The sequence below is a fragment of the Herpailurus yagouaroundi genome, unplaced genomic scaffold (genome assembly GCF_014898765.1).
Source record: "Herpailurus yagouaroundi ecotype Mexico unplaced genomic scaffold, PumYag 142, whole genome shotgun sequence".
Classification (NCBI taxonomy): domain Eukaryota; kingdom Metazoa; phylum Chordata; class Mammalia; order Carnivora; family Felidae; genus Herpailurus; species Herpailurus yagouaroundi.
Window position 1 is genome coordinate 10,857,414 of NW_024412397.1, and position 22,524 is coordinate 10,879,937.

The following is a 22,524-nucleotide window of genomic DNA, read 5'->3' on the forward strand; positions in this document are numbered from 1 at the left end:
TGACTGAGCCACCCAGGCGCCCCGAACGTGGAGTGTTTATATGTCTTATCTGGAATTTAAAACTTTGCATTATAGGACCTGTATCTTTTTTTAAGATATAAAGAAAACAGTGAGGCTTAATGAAAAGAAATGGATTATTTAGAATAATAGACACACAGGGCTGGAAGAATGTGTACCTCACTCACCATTATCCTTAGGAAATAACATACCAATGCAAAAAAAGACAACAATATTTTTAGATAGATTTTTAATTATTTTTATGTATCCACATTAACCGAGAATTCATAGATTTATTTAGATGCCAATTCTTCTCACAACTGCTGCCAACCATATTTTTTACAATGGCTCCTTTCAATGCTTTAGAAAGAAATACTCTTAGAGGATCTTTATTTAGAAGTATACATTTGCCATGATAATGAAGTTTCCTTATATATCTAGTTAAATGTAGAAGTATTAAGTTTTATCAAGATGCCTTTCTTGTATTATTTGAAATAACCATACGATTTTTCTCTTTGCCCAGATATTGTATACTTATATTCTACCTTAAACCCTAAAAATACAAAACAACAAATAAAGTCTTTGTTTCTATTAAAAAAAAAAAGTAGAAGAAAAAGAAACACAACAGACCAAAAGCAAAAAAGCAAAACGAAACCCAAAAAACAAACAAAACACACATGTTAGATCAGAATACAATCAAATCATACACACTGACCTAGTCATTCCAGGACCTTCACCCACATCTCAATCAGAGCTTTATTTCCTAATGTTCTCTTAAATTTTGTTTCATCTATAGTTATTTTATATTTTACTCAAGACCATTGTGTATGCATGTGTGTGTGCACATATGTATACACACTACCATACTCTATCCTGTCCCATGCTTATTTCTTTCAAAAACCGCTATCTTCCTTTGTAATGTTTATGGAGAAAAGCTATTATCAATTACTCTGAAATCTGCGGTATGAGTGGGAGGCAGACACACTGATTGAACTTTTGGATCACATACTCATTCCAAATTAATCAGACTTTTTTGAAGACAATTAAGCATTTAAGTATTACTAATCTCTAACAAAATGTGTGGATGTATGTTTGATTAACTTAAATAGAGTTGATTTGGGACCTTAATTACATCCGCATAATCTCTTCCACTCTGCCATATTCTAAGGGCTAGAAGCAAGTTACAGGTTTTGCCCACTCTTAAATGAAGGATGATACAAGGTGTGAACCTCAGGAACAGGGACCATGGGCCATCTGAGAATCCTGGCTCTCACGGTGGCTCTTAAGAACAGTCTTTAAGTCTTAAAGTGCAAGATGTGAATCAGACTTCTAAGCAAAGTATTTCTTGGAGCAAGAAGGCTCTGTTTTTCTCACTAAATTTTATGCAGTTTGACATAAGGACATGAAAGTATGGATGGTACCAATTTTGTGTAATAAAGGAGGGCTGATTTCATTGCTAACTATAAAGAAGCTAGTAGGTATTATTAAATGTTTTATCCAACCAACAGAAATTACATATTCCATTGAAACTTTTATTGAAAACTAAAAAATATTCTTCTTAATGTTGTTCAAAAGGAAAATGCATGCAATTTTTTTTAACTCTAAGCATATTATTGGACTACAATGCAAGGTTAAGTAAAAAAATAAACATGGATTTGCAAAACACTGAAAACTAACACAAGCAAATCACTCTGCTGATGAATAAATATAAAGAGCCCCCATAAGTAATAACTTTTTGATTAAAAGGCAATTAATACTAATTTAAAGAAAGGAAAAATAATAAATATACTGCAAGATACTGTGAGCTCTGAGTTCACAAAAACATGCATGTACTTAAATCAACATTTTAGAAAACAAATTCAGAATAGTTCCTTCTTCTATGTGCTTCTAAGAAGGAGTGGGAAGATTAATATGAGGGCTTTGGATTAAAATTATTTAATAATAAAGATATAAAGTAATTGGGGGGCCTGGGTGGCTCAGTCGGTTGAGTGTCCAACTTCGGCTCACGTCATGAGCTCACGGTTCGTGAGTTCAGGCCCCTCATCGGGCTCTGTGCTGACAGCTCAGAGCCTGGAGCCTTCTTTGGATTCTCTGTCTCCCTCTCTCTCTGCCCCTTCCCCACATGCATTCTGTCTCTCTCTGCCTCTCAAAAATAAAGAAAACTAATAAAAAATGAAAAAAATATATAAAGTAACTTCAGAAGCATTTAAGTTACACATTACCTGTCTATCATCTATTTATCCATCACTGTGTGTATATTTCCCCAATATTAGTATTTCTAGCCAACTCAGAATTTACGCTGTTATAATGGAAGTGTGTTCAAAACAATGAAAGGATCTGTGCTATCTATTTAGTATTCTGGAACCAATTCTAGTGTGTGGGGGGGGTGGGGGGGGTGGGGGGGTGATAACCCCAGGCATCCAATAAGCAAGTCTCTGGACACTGGCTGGATGTCCTACAATTTAACTCAAATCTGCCACTATCTACCAGAGCATCAGATTCCATAGGTTAAAAGGTCAGTCCCTCACGTCTGCTCCCTTCTCCCACTTCAGAAGCCAGCCTCAAGCTCAGGTTGTTAACCTGCACTTCTGACCCACTGGCTCTAAGTTAGAGGTTCTCATGAACCCCTCAATGGGGTTTGATTAATTTGCTAAAGCAGCTCACAGAATTTAGAGAAACCTTTTCTTACTAGATTACCAGTTTATTGCAAAGGGTATAACGCAGGAACAGCAAGAAGGCAGAGATGCACAGGGCAGTGTAGGGGGAAAGGCTATGGAGCACCCATATTCTGTCTCCTAAATCTCCACGTGTTCACCATCTCAGGAACTTCCCGAACCTGGTCCTTTTGGGTTTTCATGGAGATTTAATTATAAAGGCAGGATTAAGGAAATCACTAGCTTTTGGCAACTGATTCAAACTCCAGTCCTGCTCTCCTACCCTGGGGTCTGGAGGGTAAGACTGAAAGTTCCAGTCCTTTCTCAGCAGCCATCCTAAATTGGAGTCAATAAATCATTTCATTAACATAACAGAAGGCACCTTTATGGTTCCCCTCAGGAAATTAAAAAGGTTTTAGGAAGTCTGCCAGGCACAGTGGACAAAGACCAAATATATTTTATATATTTAGACCAAATATATAACATAAAATATATATAATATAAAATATAATTATATATATAATTTATTATTTATTTATTATTATTTATTATTATTTATTAAAATAAGGGTATATGGTTAAATCATGATATGAACACATCTCTGAAATGTTTTTTTCTAATGTTTATTTATTTATTTTGAGAGAGAGAGAGAGTGCGTGAGCAGGGGAGTGGCAGAGAGAGGGTGAGAGGGAGCAGCAGAGCCCCCCCACGCCCCCCATACAAGGCTTATCTCACAACAGTGAGATCATGACCTGAGCCAAAATCAAGAGTGGGACGCTTAACTGACTGAGCCACCCAGGCACCCCTGAAATGTTTAAGGACTCTGAAAGGAGAATGATATTAATTTTTTAATTCAAACAATTAAATAATTGTTTCTAATAATAGCATTATATTATATTGCTTTTGAAGTAGACAGCAAATACAGTATTAAATTATTTTATGAGACTATAATCCTATTCCCAAATGGATATGTTAAGAAGCTGAGGATAAGTAAATTATCCTAGTTAAGAAGAAAAATGCTTTCCTCACTGAGTTGTACAGACAAAATATTAATGCTTTCAGCATGGGATTAGTTAAGTGGTAGTAACTGAGAATACCTATACTATTAATTTAGAAATAGAATATAAATATATTATTTTGCATATTGAACTCTCGAATTAACACAAGCAGGTACCGTGTGTATCTGCTATAGGGCCCCTTTATGTCCACTTCAGACTACATTAGATTAGATTAAAATGGGTACCATCTAACAATTTTCCCCCGGTTTCTTCCCCAAAATCAAAAAGAACTGAGCACTGGTAGGCAGGTAGTTGAGGGGGTGAAAATTACGAGAGAATAAAAAGTCAAAAGATAATGTTGATTCAAATAGACTCAATGCAATTTATTCCTGTTCTTTTTGAGTGAAGAGTTTATAGAAATGACTTGAATTAGTCTGTTACCCTTGGCAGCTGCTAAACTCCCCGTTGCTCAAATAAGGGATATTCATGTTAATTTCAATTTCCCTCAGTGATTTCATGGAACAACTACATTCTCCTTTGGCTGTCAATAATTTTTGAAAAATCATAAATGCTATAGAAGAATGGGTACCGTTTTGACACTTTTAGGGTTTAATTTAACAAGGAACACAGAAAAGCATAAAAATGGAAAAGAACAAAGATGTGTTGAATTTTAGGGAGGGGGTGGAACAGGATATAAAGGAAAAAAAGGTAAAAGATTACCATGTAAAGCGAGATTAAGCAAGAAGAATGCACAGGATTCTTTCACACTTTTTATCTGTAATACAATGCAATAAAATTTACATTTTCAAGATGAAACCTGCTTCTTCAAATGGTCAAAATCTGAATTCTGGTATCCTATTTTTTGCACATTGCTTTTTACTCAGGTCCCACTTTTCATTTTTAAAACGTGGCATTTTTAAAAAATAAAATGAATTGCCACGCTTTGTGAATTCATAAGTGTATTCTCACCCAAGGTGGAGCTGTTGAAGTAGATCAACTCTGGATAATCCCAACAAAATATTTGGCATACCAGCCCAAAGTGCAGGTTGGAAAATGTTGCTCTGGGCCCTTTCACAATTCATCTTTGGTAGCTACTCTCTGGGCTTTACACAACAAATTTATAACAACATAGGAGCATCATTACTTTTTTTTCCAAGGCAGTGGAGTTAAGGGGTATGCCATAAACTATAGGTTCTCTGGTTTTGAATGTTGTTAACTTAAAAAAAATTTTTTTTCAACGTTTATTTATTTTTGAGAGACAAAGCATGAGAAGAGAAAAGGCAGAGAGAGAGGAAGACACAGAAATCGAAGTAGACTCCAGGCTCTGAGTCATCAGCACAGAGCCCACTGCAGGGCTCCAACCCACAAACCATGAGATCATGATCCGAGCCAAAGTCAGACGCTTAACCGACTGAGCCACCCAGGCACCCTGGATTTATTAACTTTAAATGGGAACCTTGTTATACATAAGGTTTTCAACTTTTTATTGTGATAATCAAAGATACCAAACATTTACCAATTTCATTTTTTTAAAGGGCATGTATTTTTGAAAATTCAAAATTTTAAGTGAAAGGAATAAAATGGAAATTATGATTTTTAAAGTTAATTCATTTTTGAATGCACACTAAACTTTAGGAAAGATAAACTTACAAACTTAAAACTGAGGATAGTTCTTTAAATTGAATGTCACTTGACCTTGTACTAGAGTTAGAATTGCCTGATAAAATATGGACCTCCAGTTAAATTTGGATTTGTGTTGAACATTTGGGACCAAAAAAAAAAAAAAAGTTGTTTATCTGAAATTTAAAATTATCTGGTCATCCTCCTCTACTTTTTACCGAATCTGACAAACTCTAACTGGAGTATAATTTAATCATGTATTTACCAAACTTAATTTGCAGTTAAGCATTTGAAAATGATCATGATAGAACACAAAGCAGAACTGGACATACCAGCAGTCAACAAACTTGCGAAATGATTGACGCTTTTTCTAAAATGGTACCCTGTTTTTCCAAACTTCTCTCTTTATATATGTTTTAAAGTTTCTTTTCATATAACTAGAGAAATAATGTTTCCTAAGACAATAAGCTGAGGGATGATTAAAAATAAGAATTTACTAATATGACGTGATACAAAGCAATTATATAAATCTATTTTCAAATTTATCTTAAGAATATAGACAATTATAAAAGGAATTTTGAAAACTAATGATAAAGAGTGATTTGCTATGCCAGAACTAAAATACCCCAGCACTGATTTATAGAGTGGTATAATAAATCCAGAATTAGACTCATGGATTCAGTGTAACTTAATGGAAAGCTGGAACTTAAAATAAATTGAGAAATTCTGAATTAATTAATGGTTTACAGTCAATTTAATATCTATTTTTAAACAATAATCACACACAAGTTAAAACGTCATCTCTTTATAAAAATAATAAATTCTATGAAACAAATTCTTAAACCTTCAAACAGTAAGAGAATGTGTCAAATATAGAATTTTAAATCAACTGATATATGACAGAGTAATACATCTTTTAAAGTTAGCTAACAAATTGTAAATACTTTTGTAATTTTTGTATGACATAAAAATGATATATACAGATTAAAAAAATAAAGTGGACATTTATTTCTCTTTCATATGAAAGAAGTATAAAATTAGACTATCTAGGACTAATAGGGCAGCTTTCTAATCGTATGGGACTAAGGCTGTTTCCCTGTAGATATATTGCTCTTCTGCCATGCTCTGTGTGTGGCTTTTACCTCCAAAACCACCACATAAGCACCAGCCTTCATATTCCAGTATGGTCTTTATCGTATTGAGGTATGTTCAATATGTTCAATGTGTTCAATGTTCAATATGTTCCCTCTGAACCTACTGTGTTGAGGATTTTTATCATGATTGGGTGTTGTACTTGGTCAAATGCTTTTTCTGCATCTGCTGAAATGATCATATGGTTTTTATCCTTTCTCTTTGTTGATGTGATATATCATACTGATTGATTTGCAAATATTGAAACAATCTTGCATCCTGACAATGATTTTTTTTGATATATTGTTGATTTCAGTTTGCTAATATTTTGTTGAGAATCTTTGCATTTATATTCATCGGACATATTGACCTACAGTTCTCTTTTTTTTTTTTTTTTTTTTTTTTTTTTTTTTGGAGTGTCTTTATCTAGTTTAGGTATCAGAGTGATGCTGGCCTCATAGAATGAATTTGGAAGCTTTTTTTTCTCTTCTAGTTTTTGGAATAGTTTGAGAATAATAGGTACTAACTCTTCTTTAAATGTTTGGTGGGGGCGCCTGGGTGGCTCAGTCAGTTAAGTGGCCGACTTCGGCTCAGGTCATGATCTCACGGTCTGTGAGTTCGAGCCCTGCATCTGGCTCTGTGCTGACAGCTCGGAGCCTGGAGCCTGTTTCGGATTCTGTGTCTCCCTCTCTCTGACCCTCCCCTGTTCATGCTCTGTTTCTCCCTGTCTCAAAAATAAATAAAACGTTAAAAAATGTTTTTAAATGTTTGGTGGAATTCAACTATGAAGGCACCTGGTCCTGGATTTTGTTTGTTGAGAGTTTTTTGTTTACCAGTTTCACCTCATTAGTGGTAATTGGTCTGTTCAAATTTTCTATTTCTTGCTGATTCAGTTTTGGGGGGTTATATGTTTCTAGACATTTATCCATCTCTTCTAGGTTGTCCAATTTGTTGGAATACATATTTTTTATAATCTGTTAAAATTATTTGTATTTTTTGTGGTGTCTGTTGTTATTTCTCCTCTTTCCTTTCTGATTTTTATTTGAGTTCCTTTTCCTTCTTTCTCCTCCCCCTCCTCCCTCTCCTCCTCTTCCTCCTCTTCTTTTTCTTCTCCCTCTTCTTCCTCTTGTTGTTGTTCTTCCTCTTCCTCTTCCTTCTTCTTTCCTTCCTTCTTCCTTCTCCTCCTTCTTCTCCTGGTTAAAAGTTTACCAGTTTTATTGATCTTTTCAAATAACCAGACCCTGGTTTCATTGCTCTGCTGTATTGTGTTTTGTTTGTTTTTGTTCTAGTTTCCATTTTATTTATTTCTGTTCTAATCTGTATTATTTCCTTCCTTCTACTTCTTTTGGATTTTGTTTGTTCTTACTTTTCTATCTCCTTTAGACGTGAGGTTATGTGGTTTATTTGAGATTTTTCTTGCAACCTGAAGTATGCCTGTATTCCTATAAACTTCCCTCTTATAACAGCTTTTGCTGTGTCTCAAAGGTTTTGGACCATTGCATTTTCATTTTCATTCATGTCTATGTTTTTTTCTTTTTTCTTTTTTGCTTTCTTGTTTGAACCATTCACTGTTTAGTAGCATGTTATTTAGCCTTCATATATTTGCGTTTTTGCCAGATTTTTTTCTTGTGGTTGTTTTCTATCTCATAATGTTGTGGTCATATAAGATGGGTGGTATGACTTCAGCCTTTTTGAATTTGTTGAGACTTATTTTGTGACCTTAAATGTGATCTATTCTGGAGAATGTTCCATGTGCACTTGAAAAGAATATGTATTCTGCAGTTTTAAGATGGAATGTTCTGAGTGTATCTGTTAGATCCATCTGATCCAATGTGTTATTCAAAGCCACTGTTTCCTTGTTTATTTTATATTTGGATGATCTATCCTTTGATGTAAGTGAGGTGTTAAAGTCCCCTACTATTATTATATTACTATGGATTACTTCCTTTTTATTTGTTATTTGCTGCTTTATATATTTGGGTACTCCTGTATTAGATGCATAAATATCTGTAATTTGTATATCTTGTTGGATTGTTCCCTTTATGATAATATAGTATCCTTATTTGTCTCTTATTAAAGTCTTTGTTTTAAAGTCTATTTTATCTCATACAAGTATTGCTACCCTGGCTTTCTTTTCACTTTCATTTGCCTGAAAAATGCTTTCCTATCCTTTCCCTTTCAAGCTGCATGGGTCTTTAGATCTGAAATGAGTCTCTTGTAGGGTGTCACTTTCATATCCATTTTTTCACCTTATCTTTTTTGATTGGAGTATTTAGTCCATTTACATTCAAAGTAATTATTGATAGATATGCACTTATTTCCATTTTGTTACTGGTTTTGTGGTTGTTTTCTAGTTTTTCTCCATTCCTTTTTTTTCTTGCTCTCTTCTCTCATAGTTCGCTGGCTTTCTTTAGTAATATGTGCTCTCTCTCTCTCTCTCTCTGCATGTCTAGTAATTGTTTTTGATTTGCAGTTACCATTAAGTTTGTATGTAATATGCTCTGCAAATATATGTCTATTTAAGTTGATGGTCACTTAAGTTTAAACTCATTCTTTACTCTCCTCCCACTCTTGTTGAGGTATATAGGGTGTTGTACTTTACATCTTTTTATTTTGTGAATCCTTCGACTGATTATTATTGATATACCTAGTTTTACTGCTTCTGTGCTTCCTTCTTTTCTTATTCCTATGTATGTTCTTTCCTTTCAACTCAGAGAGTTCCCTTTAACATTTATTGTAGGGCTGGTTTAGTGATCATGAATTCCTTTAAATTTTGTTTGTGTGGGAAACGCTAGCTCTCCTTCTATTCTTAATGACAGCCTTACTGGATAGAGTATTCATGGCTGCGGGGGTTTTTCTTTCAGTGCTTTGAATATATCATGCCATTTCCTTCTGGGGAATGCCTGCAAAATTTTCTGCTAAAAAATTAGTTGATAGACTTATGAGGTTTCCTTTGTATGTAACCATTTTATTTTCTCTTGCTGCTTTTAAAATTCTCTCTTTATCACTACTTTTTGCCATTTTAATTACAGTGTGTTTTGGTGTGGACCTCTGTGGATTGATTTTGCTGGGGGCTTTCTGGGCCTCCTGGATCTGAATTTTTCTTTCCTTCCTTACGTTTGGGAAGTTTTCAACTATTATTTCTTCAGATACATTTTATGCCCCCCTTTCTCTCTTATTTTCCTCTGAGATCCCTGGAATGTGAATATTATTGTGCTTGATGGTGCCACTGAGTTCCCTAAGTCTATTTTTATTTTTTATTATAATTTTTTTCCTCCCTCCTGTTCAGTTTGATTTCATTCTCTTACTCTGCTCTCTGCTTCCTCTAGTCAATGTATTTTAATTTTAAGGGTCTCACCGAGGTCTCCACTCTTTTCTCAAGTCCATTGAGTATCTTTACGACCATTACTCTAAATGCTCTATCAGTCATATTACTTGTCTCCATTTTCTTTAGGTCTGTTGTGGTGATTTTGCCTTGGTCTTTCATTTGGGGTATATTCCTCTGTTTCCTCATTTTTTCTAAATCTCTGTGTCTGTTTCTGTGTTAGGAAAATCAGCTATGTCTCTTGCTCTTAAAAGTAGTGGCCTTATGAAGAAGAGGTCCTGTAGTGGCCTACAGTGTAGTGTTCCCTACTCACAAGTACCTGGTGCTTCAGAGGTATCTCCGGTGTGTGTTGCTTGTGCCCTACTCTTGTGGCTGAGCTGCTTTTTCTTTAAGTCCAGTTGTCTATGATGGTTCACTGTGCCTGTTGTGGGCAGGGTTTGTTCCCTGTGTTGTTAGTGGGACAGTCTATGGCCGCCTTGGGCTTGCGTTGAGTCAGACCAGGAATTTGCCAGAGATGCGGTTGCAGCAGATTGCTGAGTGCCTTCTCCCTGTTGTCCCCTGAGAAGCTTTTGTTGCTGGGTGGAGCCTGTAGTCAGACCAGAGGTCTGCCTCCAGCCCCTCCCGGGCCATGGTTATACTGGTGTGTGTGGTAATCTTACCCTCTCCCTGGGGCAGGAGGCAGTTTGGAGTAGTGCTGGTCCCTGTAGGGGCTGCTTGCACCCTGACAGGCTTTTGACACCACTTTGGATGGGTTCTGGCCCAGGACATATGGAAGGAGGCAGATCCGCCAGAGAATGAAAGGGTAAGAAGACGCAGTGTTAGCAAGGTTTGCACAGGTGTGTTGTAGGAGGGCACCTGGAACCAAGGCCTGGCTGGAAGGGGTGTGTTTTCAGACCACAGGGACAGGTTGCACTGTTAGCAAGTTATGTAGGGAATGGTAGCACTGTGCTGGTTCCCACAGGTGGCTCCGTGTCTAGGCTGGGGGGGCGGGGAAGGGAAATGGCACCAGCCAGCTCCTTTGTTCCTGGAGAAGTCTCCCATCAGTTCTTGCTCCTCTAGCACAAGCTCGGAGATTAGTAAGCAACTCATCGTCCCTTATACCCCTGGTGGTTTTCAAACTACTGCTCTTATGCTGTATCTCTAAGGGACTATTCATTTTACTATCTCTTCCAGGGTGGAGAATCAATTTCCTGTTGTCCTCCCAGCTCTCCCAGAGCCAAGCCCACTGATTTTTAAAATTCCAAGTTTACTTAAGCTATGCTGATTGTAAGAACTAGTGAAACTATCCCCCTCTGATTTTCTGTGGATTCCTAGTGCCTAACGTGCTTGGCGTGACATCTGGTCCTTTCCTTTTCCATGCTCAGGTGTCTCTCCCTTCTGTAGACAGTCCCACAGGTCCATTTGTCTCCTGACCATATCTCTGCCCTTCCTACCCTCTTGGATGTGGCCTCCTCCCTACATTTAACTGCAGAGAGTCTTTTCTTCCAGTCTTTGGATTGTTTTCTGGGTCATTTACTCTGATGTGGGTGTTATCTATTGGGATCAGTGAGACAAGGTGAGCTTAGGGTCTTCCTCCTCTGCCATCATCCCTGAAAATCAATATATATAGAATTTTTTTGAAAGTAACTAATAAAACTAGGAAAAAGGCAAAGGACATGAAAAGCCAAGAAGCAAAAAAAATAATTTTGAAAGGTACAATATGATCAACCTCTTAAATAGTAACGTGAATGCAAAAAAAAAAATGCCTTTTGTTTCACTAAAATATGAGGAAAGTTATCAAATATTGAAAGAGCCCATGGAGCGCCTGGTGGCTCAGTTGGTTAAGCGTCCGACTTCAGCTCAAGTCACGATCTCGCTATTTGTGGGTTCAAGCCCTGTGTCCAGCTCTGTGCTGACAGCGCAGAGCTGGACCCTGCTTCAGATTCTCTGTCTCCCTCTCTCTCTCTCTGCCCCTCCTCTGCTCACATTCTCTCTCTCTCTCCCACTAAATGAATAAACATTAATTTTTTTTTTTTTTTTAAAAAGAGCCCAAAGGCTGGGGGTACATTCTATTAATGTGTGGACTAGATAATGTATACAACCTATTTCGAAGAAGTATCTGGAAATAAAAAAAAAAATTTAGATCTATGCCATTCAACTCTTAAACACCTTATCTTGAAATACATACTAATAATAATGAAACAATGCACTAACATACATGAAAATAATCATTGCAGAGTTTTTATATTCAATATTGAATCGAGGTTTTATTAACCTTACTAAATAATTTGTGATATCTTTTTATAATGGTATTGCATATAGACTGTATAAAAATGAAACAACTAGGGAAGCCTGGGTGGCTCAGACAGCTAGCATCCAACTTTGGCTCAGGTTATGATCTCACGGTTCATGAGTTCAAGCCCCGTGTCAGGCTCTGTGCTGACAGATCAGAGCCTAAAGCCTGCTTTGGATTCTGAGTCTCCCTCTCTTTCTGCCTCTCCCCTCCTTGTGATGTGTCTCTCTCTCTCTCAAAAATAAAGCTGTTTTGGGGGCGCCTGGGTGGCGCAGTCGGTTAAGCGTCCGACTTCAGCCAGGTCACGATCTCGCGGTCCGTGAGTTCGAGCCCCGCGTCAGGCTCTGGGCTGATGGCTCAGAGCCTGGAGCCTGTTTCCAATTCTGTGTCTCCCTCTCTCTCTCTGCCCCTCCCCCGTTCATGCTCTGTCTCTCTCTGTCCCAAAAATAAATAAACGTTGAAAAAAAAATAATAAAAAAAATATTTAAAAAAAAAATAAATAAAGCTGTTTTGTTTTGTTTTGTTTTAATGAAAGAACTAAATGTATTGACATAAAAAGCAACTAGTATTCTGTCATGAGAGTAGGTACCATATGGTATGTTTGACATAATCCAATTTACTAAAAGAATAACAAAGTATAATCAGACAGATAGACAGAATGTGAGGAATATACCAAAATTGGGTTGTTCTGTTAGGTTGGTACAGACCTAGCAAACAATTCAAAGGAGGCATATAGAATGATTTTGTAAGTAGAGTAGTGCCTTTTCCCAATTCTTTTCAAGTTCCTTAAAATGGTGGGCTCAAAGTTTGGTGATAAATGTCTTTGAGAAGAGAAGAGGAAAGAAACTTACATCTTTATAGTTTTTAATAATTTCAGACTGATAGTGGAGTCGATTTAAGCCTTTAATTATCTCTCCACCCATGGCCTTCTTAAAGGTTCTTAAAGGCCTTCTTAATTATGTTGTTCAAATGCCAAGTAATGCATTTGGCTGGAATTTTCTTTTGCCTTAGCACGGTATTTTTGGGTCTGTGTTCATCATCTATTATTCATTTATTGTTTGGTGGGGGGGGGGGGTTATTTGTACCTTGATTTCCCTTTGGTCCTTCCCCCTCCACTACCGTGAAGGATAGACAAAAATCATGTTCTGATGAAAGAGTCGTTGGTTTTGTTTCTTACAATGAGCTGTCCACTAGAGTGCCCTCTCTACTCCTTTTGGTTAACCAGAGATCTGCAGTCTCAAGGGATGCTTTCCTTATTTCAGCAGTCATTCAGAATAGGCATTAATCTTCAGCATTATAGCCTTTTATTATTTTCCTAAAATGCGTGAAGTCTGTTAGTCTTCATTCTTTTTTCTTTGTCTCCCTTCTGAGCAAGTTATTTCATGAACGTTGACAGATTCTGAAGTTTAGAGATCGACAAAAGACCCACGATAGTCAACATAATAATGAGAGAGAATGAAGGTGGAAGACTGATGTAATACAACTTGAAAACTTACTAAGAAGCTATTGTAAACAAGTCAGTGTGGCATTGGTAAAAGAACAGACAAGTAGGTCAGTGGAACAGAATAGATAGGCCAGAACTGGATCCACACAAATATAGTCAACTGATCCTTGACAGAGGAGCAGAGGCAACACAGTGGGGCAAAGTGGTCTCTTCAACAAATGGTGCTGGCACAACTGGACATCCACAACTAAGAAATGAATCCAGACACAGACCTTAAATGTATTACAAAAATAAAATCAATATGGATCACAGACCTAGATGTGAAATGTAAAAGTATAAAATCCTACGAAGACAGCATGGGAGAAACCTGGCTGACCTTGAGGATGATGATGACCTTAGATACAATGCCAAAGGCATGGTCCATGATAAAAATAGATGAGCTAGACGTCATTAAAATTGAAAACTTCTGGTTCCATAAGAGGCAATATCAAGAGAATCAGAAGACAAATCACAGAGGAGGGGGGCTTATTTGCAAAAGATACATACTATAAAAGACAGCTATCCAAAATAAAAAGAACACAAAAAACTCCAATTAAAAAAATGGGCCAAAAACCTTAAGAGACACCTCACCAGAGATGATATACAGATGGCAAATAAAGATGAGGAGATGCCCCATATCATATGACATCAGGGAAATGCATATTAAAACATCAATGAGATACTACTGCTCATCTGTTAGGATGGGCCAGATCCCAAACACTGACCACACTGAACGGTGGCGAGGATGCCGAGCGGTAGGAACTTCCAGACATTTCTGGTGGGAATGCAAAATGTCACAGCCATTTCGGGAAGACCGTTTGTCATTTTCTTACAAATCTACACATATTCTTACCTTATGATTCTATGGTTGTGCTCCTTAGGATTTATCCAAGGAATTGACAATTTACGTTTACACAAAAACCTTCACATGGATGGTTCTAGCAACACTATTTAAATGCCAAAACTTGGGAGCAATCAACATGGCCTTCAGTAGGTTAATGGATAAATAAACTGTGGTCCATCCAGACAGTGGACTATTGTGCAGTGGATTTCTAGGGCACCGAAGCCACTCTATCTGATACTACAATGATAGACACAGATACATCTGTCCATCCAAACCTATAGATTTTACACCAAGAATGAACCTGAATGTAAATTTTGGACCTTGGGTGTTAGTGATGTGTCTGTGTTGATTCACAAAGTGTAACAAAAGTACCACTCTGGTGTGGGATGTTGATAGTGAGAGAGGCTGTGGGTCTGTGAGGGCAGAGAGTATATGTGGAATCTCTGTACCTTCCCTTCAGAGGACCCAAAATTGCTCAAAAAGTGTCTTTAAAAAATATATTAGCTCTGGGTAAATTTGAAAAAAAAAAAAAAACAGACATCTAGAAACATGTAAAATAGGAGTTTGTGTTAAATTTTAATTATTGTGGCCAAGAAAGTTAGAAAAAAAACCTGGATATTTAGGTAAAGTTCAGGAGAAAGAATACATATAATGTTAAATACTCTTCTAGGAAGAAGAAATACAAAACACCAAGGCCCTAAGGTAGTGACTTTCAACTAGAAGCTACTCTGACCCCCTTGGGCTGTTCGGCAGTGTCTGGATGTAAGTTTGGGTTGTGCAACTGGGGGCAGGGCTTTCTTCTGGTATCTAGCGAATAGAGGCCAGTGGTATACAGAACAGTCCCTTATAACAAAGAATTCTCCAGCCAAAATATCCGGTCAGTAGTGGTGACGTTTGAGAAATCCTGCTTTTGGATGACAGTGCGCCTATCCTTTTGCAACATAGCAAGGAGACTGGTGGGGCTAGATCAGAGTGAGAGGTGGAAGGCCCGGCTGCAGAATATGGGAAGTTACATTGGAGGGGAGAGAAAGCACATCCTCTCTGAGAGCAGGGCAAACCTGAAGGGTTTATCGCACAGCAGTGCCGTAAGCCTACGTGTGGTTGAACAGGATCCACGATGCTGGAGAAGGGTACTGTGCTATGATAGGCAACTAGGGGGGAGCCAGGCAGCCTATGTGAGAAGCTATTTCCAGTAAGCAATAGTGTCGTCATGGACCACGTCATAGTAAGGGGAAGGTGAGAGGTGGCCAAAACTTGAATACATTTGAAAGATAGAAAGAAATTCTCACCATATTAAATCTGGCGAGAGACAGAGAGACAGAAAGGGAGAGTGAGTTTGAGATAAGGAGAAAAAGAACAGCAACAGGAAAAGTACACCTGCCATTGACCAAGACAGAAAAGGCTCTGGTCAGAGGTCTTGACCGTCAGAAGCTCAGTTCTCTGTATTAGTTTTGAAATCAAGTCAATTTTTATGTCAGTATATCTGAATTCCTATGATGGTGCCTGTGTTTCACAAGCTTGAAAACATCTAAGAAAGATATTTGGGGGTTGAGATGGAGTTTAGGTGTCTAATTTGGATGTTATAAATGCAACAGTTGAAGAAATTGGAGATATGTGAATAGAGGAGCTAGAAACCATAGAAGAGAACAGGCAGCAGCTTCCTGATTTTGATGACCTACTACATGGAAGAAATACTAAAATTATTCAGGAGCGTTCCGTAAGACACGTAAGCACAATGGGAAGAACTTAATAAAATGGCGGATTTTAACTCAAAATAGTGAAGAAAAAGAAAAAAAGACAAGTACCTTAAAAGCCAAGGAATTACCAGTTAGTGAGCTTTTTGTGTGCTATTAGTTTGTGGTAAACGTGGATGATTGTCTCTCAGAAATATTCTTGGATTGGAAGAGAGAGGAGATCCTTAACATCCTATTCAGCCTGAGGATGAAGTAGAGAATTCTTTTTACTGCCATTCACTACTATGTTGCCAAGTTTTACTATTAATATGGTCTACTAATATACCACACTCAGGTCCTTGGCTGTCAGGGAATGTGAAAAATATGCCAAAATATATTAAACAATATTTATCTACAGTGGAATTTACTATATGTTAGTATGAGTCCTAGTTTTATGAAATGACTCTGGTTCAATAAACAATATTAAACTATCTTTTCTTGATTCTTAGTGAATTAACATGGACCATTTTTTCCCCGGAAATCTGCACAAGAGAATGATAATTTTCACCCCAATAGAACTACTTCTGCAGCTCTTTCCCCAGGTGCGGTTGTTAACGAAGGTGATGGCTTCGCTTCTAGACTCAGAACTGTCTGAAGAAATCTATTTTGTTAGTTTTCTCCAGTCAGCACTATTTAACATTTTTGGTGAAAGATAAATATTATCTGGAGGGCATTGTACACTTTGTTCTCCATTTTAAAATGTGCAAATATGAGAAGCGAGTGTCTATTTTTTGCAATTATTAACTTTTTCTTGAATAAGAAAGATGATTACAGCTAAATTTCATAACACTTGTCACTTAGGAATTTAAGAATGCCTGAAGCAATCTGAAACTACTTCAGCTGCTTTGGGCTATTTTAGAAAATAATTTGATACATTTTTTGAGCATTCCAGAGGGGTATGACCCTTTCCCTTAATGGCTGTAGCTTGAATTCTTACATAAGTACTTTGGTATGGAGGTTGGTATGAAATATAGAAGAATATGTGAATAAATGAATAATTAATAATCATCAATGATAAGAGTTTGTGGTATAGCGGATTGAGATTCAAAAGCCATTGCTTCCATTATTTTGAGAATGTTTATCATGATATTACTTCCTGAGAATCTTGGTTTGCACTGAATTTTTCTTCTTTAAAATCAGGACTATAGTTGGCTGATAAGGGAAGACTTCAGGCATTTTTATCAGCTACACTCTGGCAGGACAGACTGCTGTGACAGGTAAAAAAAAAAAAAAAAAAAGATACCCCCCTAAGTGTTGATTCTCCTTGCACAATTGGTTCATCATTTTGACAGACAAATCAACCCAAAAGGCAAGGAAACTATTTTTGGATGGTGCTTTTTTTTTTTTTTTTTACAGCACGTACCATCATTGTTGTCAAAACTGGTTGGAAACGCAGACACAAGCCTATTGTATACTTCTGTTTTATTTGGCAGAGTCAGAATAGTTGCTATTATATGGTAGGATATACACCTAGCTTATTCCATTAACACATTTCTCACAACACACCGGAAGCATTCGCATGAATAATAATTCTACAGTTGGGAGTTCAAATTCTAAATTGTCTTCAAATACAGAATTTTAAACAAAAACAGGAAAGAATTGGGTTATCCAACTTATCCACTAAGCACAGAAACTTGCAGTAGACTTGAACAGATAAATCACCTCTCTGTGACTATTTTCTCATATTCAACAAGGGATGGTAATAATATACTCCTTATGCTAGTGATGGGAAAGGAACATATGAGTACCTTATGCGAAAGTACTGACAAACTGGACATGTCTGTGTGGATATAAGGTTATTTGCCATTATCAACATATCACGCTATGTAACATCTCTCCCTTCATTAAGCCTAAACACCATCCTTCTAAGGGTAAAAGAGTCTTTCTCATTGGGTCAATCATTGAGCCCACCTTTATTGTGCATAATAGAGTTAATAAGGGGATACAGAAAAATAGAGAAACCCAAGAGAATATGGTATTATCCTAAGAGCTAGTTTCTGTTAAAGAAAGGAGAGTAAATGAGAGAACTACTTTAGTAGAATGGAGGGAGAAGTGGTGTGTGTGTGTGTGTGTGTGTGTGTGTGTGTGTGAGAGAGAGAGAGAGAGAGAGAGAGAGAGAGAGAGAGAGAGAGAGAGATTGGTAGCTTTGTGTGCATCAAGAGTTAAATATTGAAAGCAACTGTCACCAGTATGTGTGAGGAAGGAATTGCCTGCAAACACCAGGGCCAGGTCTAAGGGCCTATAAGGGAAGTGAGTTGTGCAAGTATAAGGTTGAATGCTGTCCTTAGGTAAAATTTCAAGCCTTTGTTCATCATGGATGTTTTGCATTAACTTTGACTTTTCAATGGTGCATTGAAAGGACCAATTGGCATTTGTCATTGGGATTTTTTAATGCCTGCTTAAATTTTGCACCTATGGTCTTGCCTCACTTGCCTCACCCTATTCTCTGTCCTGACATGGCAACATAATGGAGGAAGGACTTTTAGAAGTTTTTTTTTTCTTTTTTAATACATACAAGGAATTAAATCTCTGCTTCCCATTTTCTCGTAGACTTAGATAAAATTTTGTTTCAAATAATTTTGGGAAGTCTGGTCCCCATTTCCTTGAATGTGCCTCCATTTAAAGATAGAGTATTAAGCCGGTTTGTTTTCTCTTATTGCTGTTTTGTGTTTATTTGTTTGTAAGAAGTTACATAAGCTATACTAAAAACTCTAACTCAGAAATCAGAGGAAAACCAAATGTGGTACTTACATTTAAGTTATGTAACATCTTTTGGTAACTAAAAGCTAATTGTGCCTTTTAAGAAGAAGAAGGAAAGAAAAGAAAAAGGGGGAAAAAGAAAAGAAGGAATAAAGAAAAGAAAAGAAAACAAAAGAGAAAGAAAGCAAGCAAGAAAGAAAAAGAAAGAAAGAAAAGAAAAGAAAAGAAAAGAAAAGAAAAGAAAAAGAAGGAATGAATTTTGGTATACAAAGAACATTAGACTGTGTGATACAAAACAATATAAACATTCACAAGTGAAAATAAGAAAATCATCATTATTCAGGCAGTTACATTAATGAGAAACCCAACTGGAGCAAGACATACACAAAAAAGGAGGCTGTGATAAAATATGTATGAAAGAGAAGTCATTAAGATATTTCATATTTTCATGAACAACTAAAAACTCTAAATGGTGATCTGGAATGAAAATGGTGAATTTGAAAAATAATTCACAATATGTTCAGGAGTATCTCCGTTACCTTGCTTTTTCCAACACACGTTCACAATTTGACAAAGTCTCAGGGAGAAAATGGAGGAGGTCCCCATGATGGAGTTTCTGGTGGAGGGATGGTGGAATAGAAACTATCATGCATCTTCTCCCCTCTTTAGTCAGAGCTACATATCACTGATTTCATGTCTCAACTTGGGGCTGGCCATCCATGCAGGATTTCATTTTTTTTTTTTAACAATCTCTCCTAAATCTTTATAAAAGCTATTTCTTTGAAAACTTTTAGAGTTAGTCCACAAAATTTCATTTTAAAATTCAAATAATGCTGTTTCTAAATTTCTTTTGAAATATCAGTAATTTGAAATAGACTTCACACACAATTTTTTTTTATTTTTTGTTTAATTAAGCTGTGTGTCCAAAAATAAGACTAGTTTAGGAGTGATGTAATTGCACAGGGAAAGGTAATATTCCATCGCTCTCACTCTATAAGTTGCATAGAATGTTGAGATACTGAATTTATATTTGGTTAAACAGTGTTGCTAGCATTACTTTTTCCAAGTTCTGAAGCTAGACTCTTAAGAGTATAAAGTCCCAAAGATAAATATTAAAGTTCAAACAAAAAGAAATTGCCCAAAGAAGCTATCTTTGATCAAACATAGTTTATTCTTGTTTGAAAGACTAAAAGAATAACTAAAGAATACAGCAACAGACTCAATGGAAAGAATTTCACAAAAGATTTTATTTGCAGTGGACTTGAAGAACAAAGTATGGAGGTGTGAGTTTAAGACATTCTTTTGCAGATATCCCATCCTTCATTTTGTCATATGAACAAGAGAGATTCTATAAGCCTCTGACTCACCCCGGGGCTCTTATAAGTTCATTTTGATCATACCATGACTCCAAGTGTCCCTGCTCCTATCTTGGCATTACTGATAAAAGTAACACACTACCAGTCATCCTGTAATTAAAAGAAGAGTTTGAAAACACTCTTTGGTAGATTTTGTGAGTTCCTAAAAGAATGTTTCAGTATATTTCTTGAGTTTCTAAAGGGAAAATGGGGAGAGGAAGAAGACAGTGGATAAGAAGATGGGGAAAAGAAGAAACTGTAGTGGAGAAAGATTGAGGGGGAAAAAAGAGTAAAACAGAAAAGAACAGGGGATGGAGAAGGAGACAACTGAAAAGTAAAAATTAGTTTCTTTAGCCATCTTGGATGTTTCATATGTCACTCTAAGTCACTTTTGCCTTAGCAGAAAAGTCACTAAATTGTCAAAAAAGAGGGAGGAAAGAGAGAAACAGAGGAAGGAAGGAAGAGAGGAAGGAAGGAAGGGAGGGAGGAGGGGGGAGGGAAGAAGGGAGAAAGGAAGGAGAGATGGAGGAAGGAAATTCTTTTCTATTTGCCAATCAATATTGGATTTAAAATTTCAAAAGTAGTTGGCTCACCTTGCCCTAAATTGAAAGCTTTTGTGTTCCAATTCATTCTACAAGAAAGGAAAATGAAAATGGGTTGTAGGATTCAAGCAATTCTGGATCCACGCTCTACCTCGTTATTGATGGGGAAAGTTCAAGGTTGAAATGGAGCAACTAATAGATTCCCTCCACTTTCTAATCAAGTCTTATGTATCTTTGTGTGTGTGTGTGTGTGTGTGTGTGTGTGTGTGTGTGTGTGTGATGTTTGAAAACAGTGTAAGGGATAGCCAGAAGCTGATACTTTCCAAGTTTTTTACATTATTTTTTTAACTTTAAAAAGGCTTTAAACCTAAACCTTTCTAACTGCATTTTGCATCATTCGGCTACTGCACAGTTATATTTTCATTCCTATATCCAACAGGCCTTTTCCACTTATTAGCTGACATTATATTCTGCAACAGGTGAATTGGTGGATCATTTCCTCTTTGAAATCCTTGTTTCCCAAGATTGGCTTAACATCATTCTCTCTTCTGAGCCTTTTTTTAAATTCCTTTCTACCACTTGGCCGTCTATCCCAACCCCATGGCCTTTGTTGCTGTAGTTGGGGTTGTTGTTGTTGTTTTATATTTGTGTGGCATGCGTGGATTCTCTTGTAAGCTATTTCTTTTCTCTTTCTACATATACTATTACTTGGTTGGAGATGTATTCCATCCTATAGTGCATATAGAAGTGCAATTACTACCTCTATGCAGAGACTGTTGATTCTCTAACTACAGTCCACCTCCCTGTCCTTCATTCTGTATATCCACCGACAGTCTAAAGTTCTCGAATTTGCTTTCCCAGGCGTTTGATATGCAACGCTCAGCTGAGTTATTCTTCACTCCAAAACTGTTGTAGTTATATCCCCGATAGGAGTGATGACAAACAGCCCACAACCAAATGTGGGAAGTGAGAGTTACCGCTTCTGACTCATTCATCCTACCAATCCTTGGTGATGTTATTATTCCTTTGTAGCCTTAAAATAAGCGCTCTTTTGAAAGACATAGGTAACCTCTCCTAATTCCTGTGAGGACCAAAGGACATATTTCTCAAAGGTAGTATGTGACTTATATCATCAAAGCCAAACGAAGGCTACTTTTCTTTTTCTTTATAGGGTTTTGCAAACAAAAACAAAGGGCAGACTATGACTTAAATGAAGGATCTTTATAACAGCAGAAAGATCGGCAACTCAAGAGACCAGCAGTTGCACCCCTGGTTTCCTCAGGCTGCCATTTGTTGCTTGGATACATACACATCTTTGTTTCTGACTGTGCTCTCTATGTGGGTCTCCTGTCTAACAGCCAGCGTGCGACCAAGGAAGGGAAATGTGGTGGCAGCATTCCAGTGGCGGGGTGATATATAGAACATAGTGATTTTGACTTTCTTAACTCTAATTAATTTCTTAAATTTTTTTTAATGTTTTTATTTATTTTTGAGACAGAGAGAGACAGAGCATGAGCAGGGGAGGGGCAGAGAGAGAGGGAGAGACACAGAATCTTAAGCAGACTCCAGGCGCCGAGTTGTCAGTACGGAGCCCGATGTGGGGTTCGAACTCACAAACCGTGAGATCATGACCTGAGACGAAGTCGGACGCTCAACCGATTGAGCCACCCAGGTGCCCCTAATTAATTTCTTTTTTAAGGACAGTTGTACATTCACAGAGCCGGAAAATTGCTATTCAAAATGTCCCTAAGGCACTGATTCTGAAAATGTAAAGAAAGTTTCACACATTCACCCTGTACCTCCTGCCCCCGGGGGAAAAGCCCCCCCCCCCCCCACACACACACAATTGCTAGGAAACAAAGAGTGAATA

General features: G+C 37.1%; 1 pseudogene; it reads right to left on the reverse strand.

Moving 5' to 3' along the window:
- Positions 1–22,524, reverse strand: part of LOC121033244 (uncharacterized) — a 44,160-nt pseudogene that overhangs the window by 11,743 nt on the left and 9,893 nt on the right.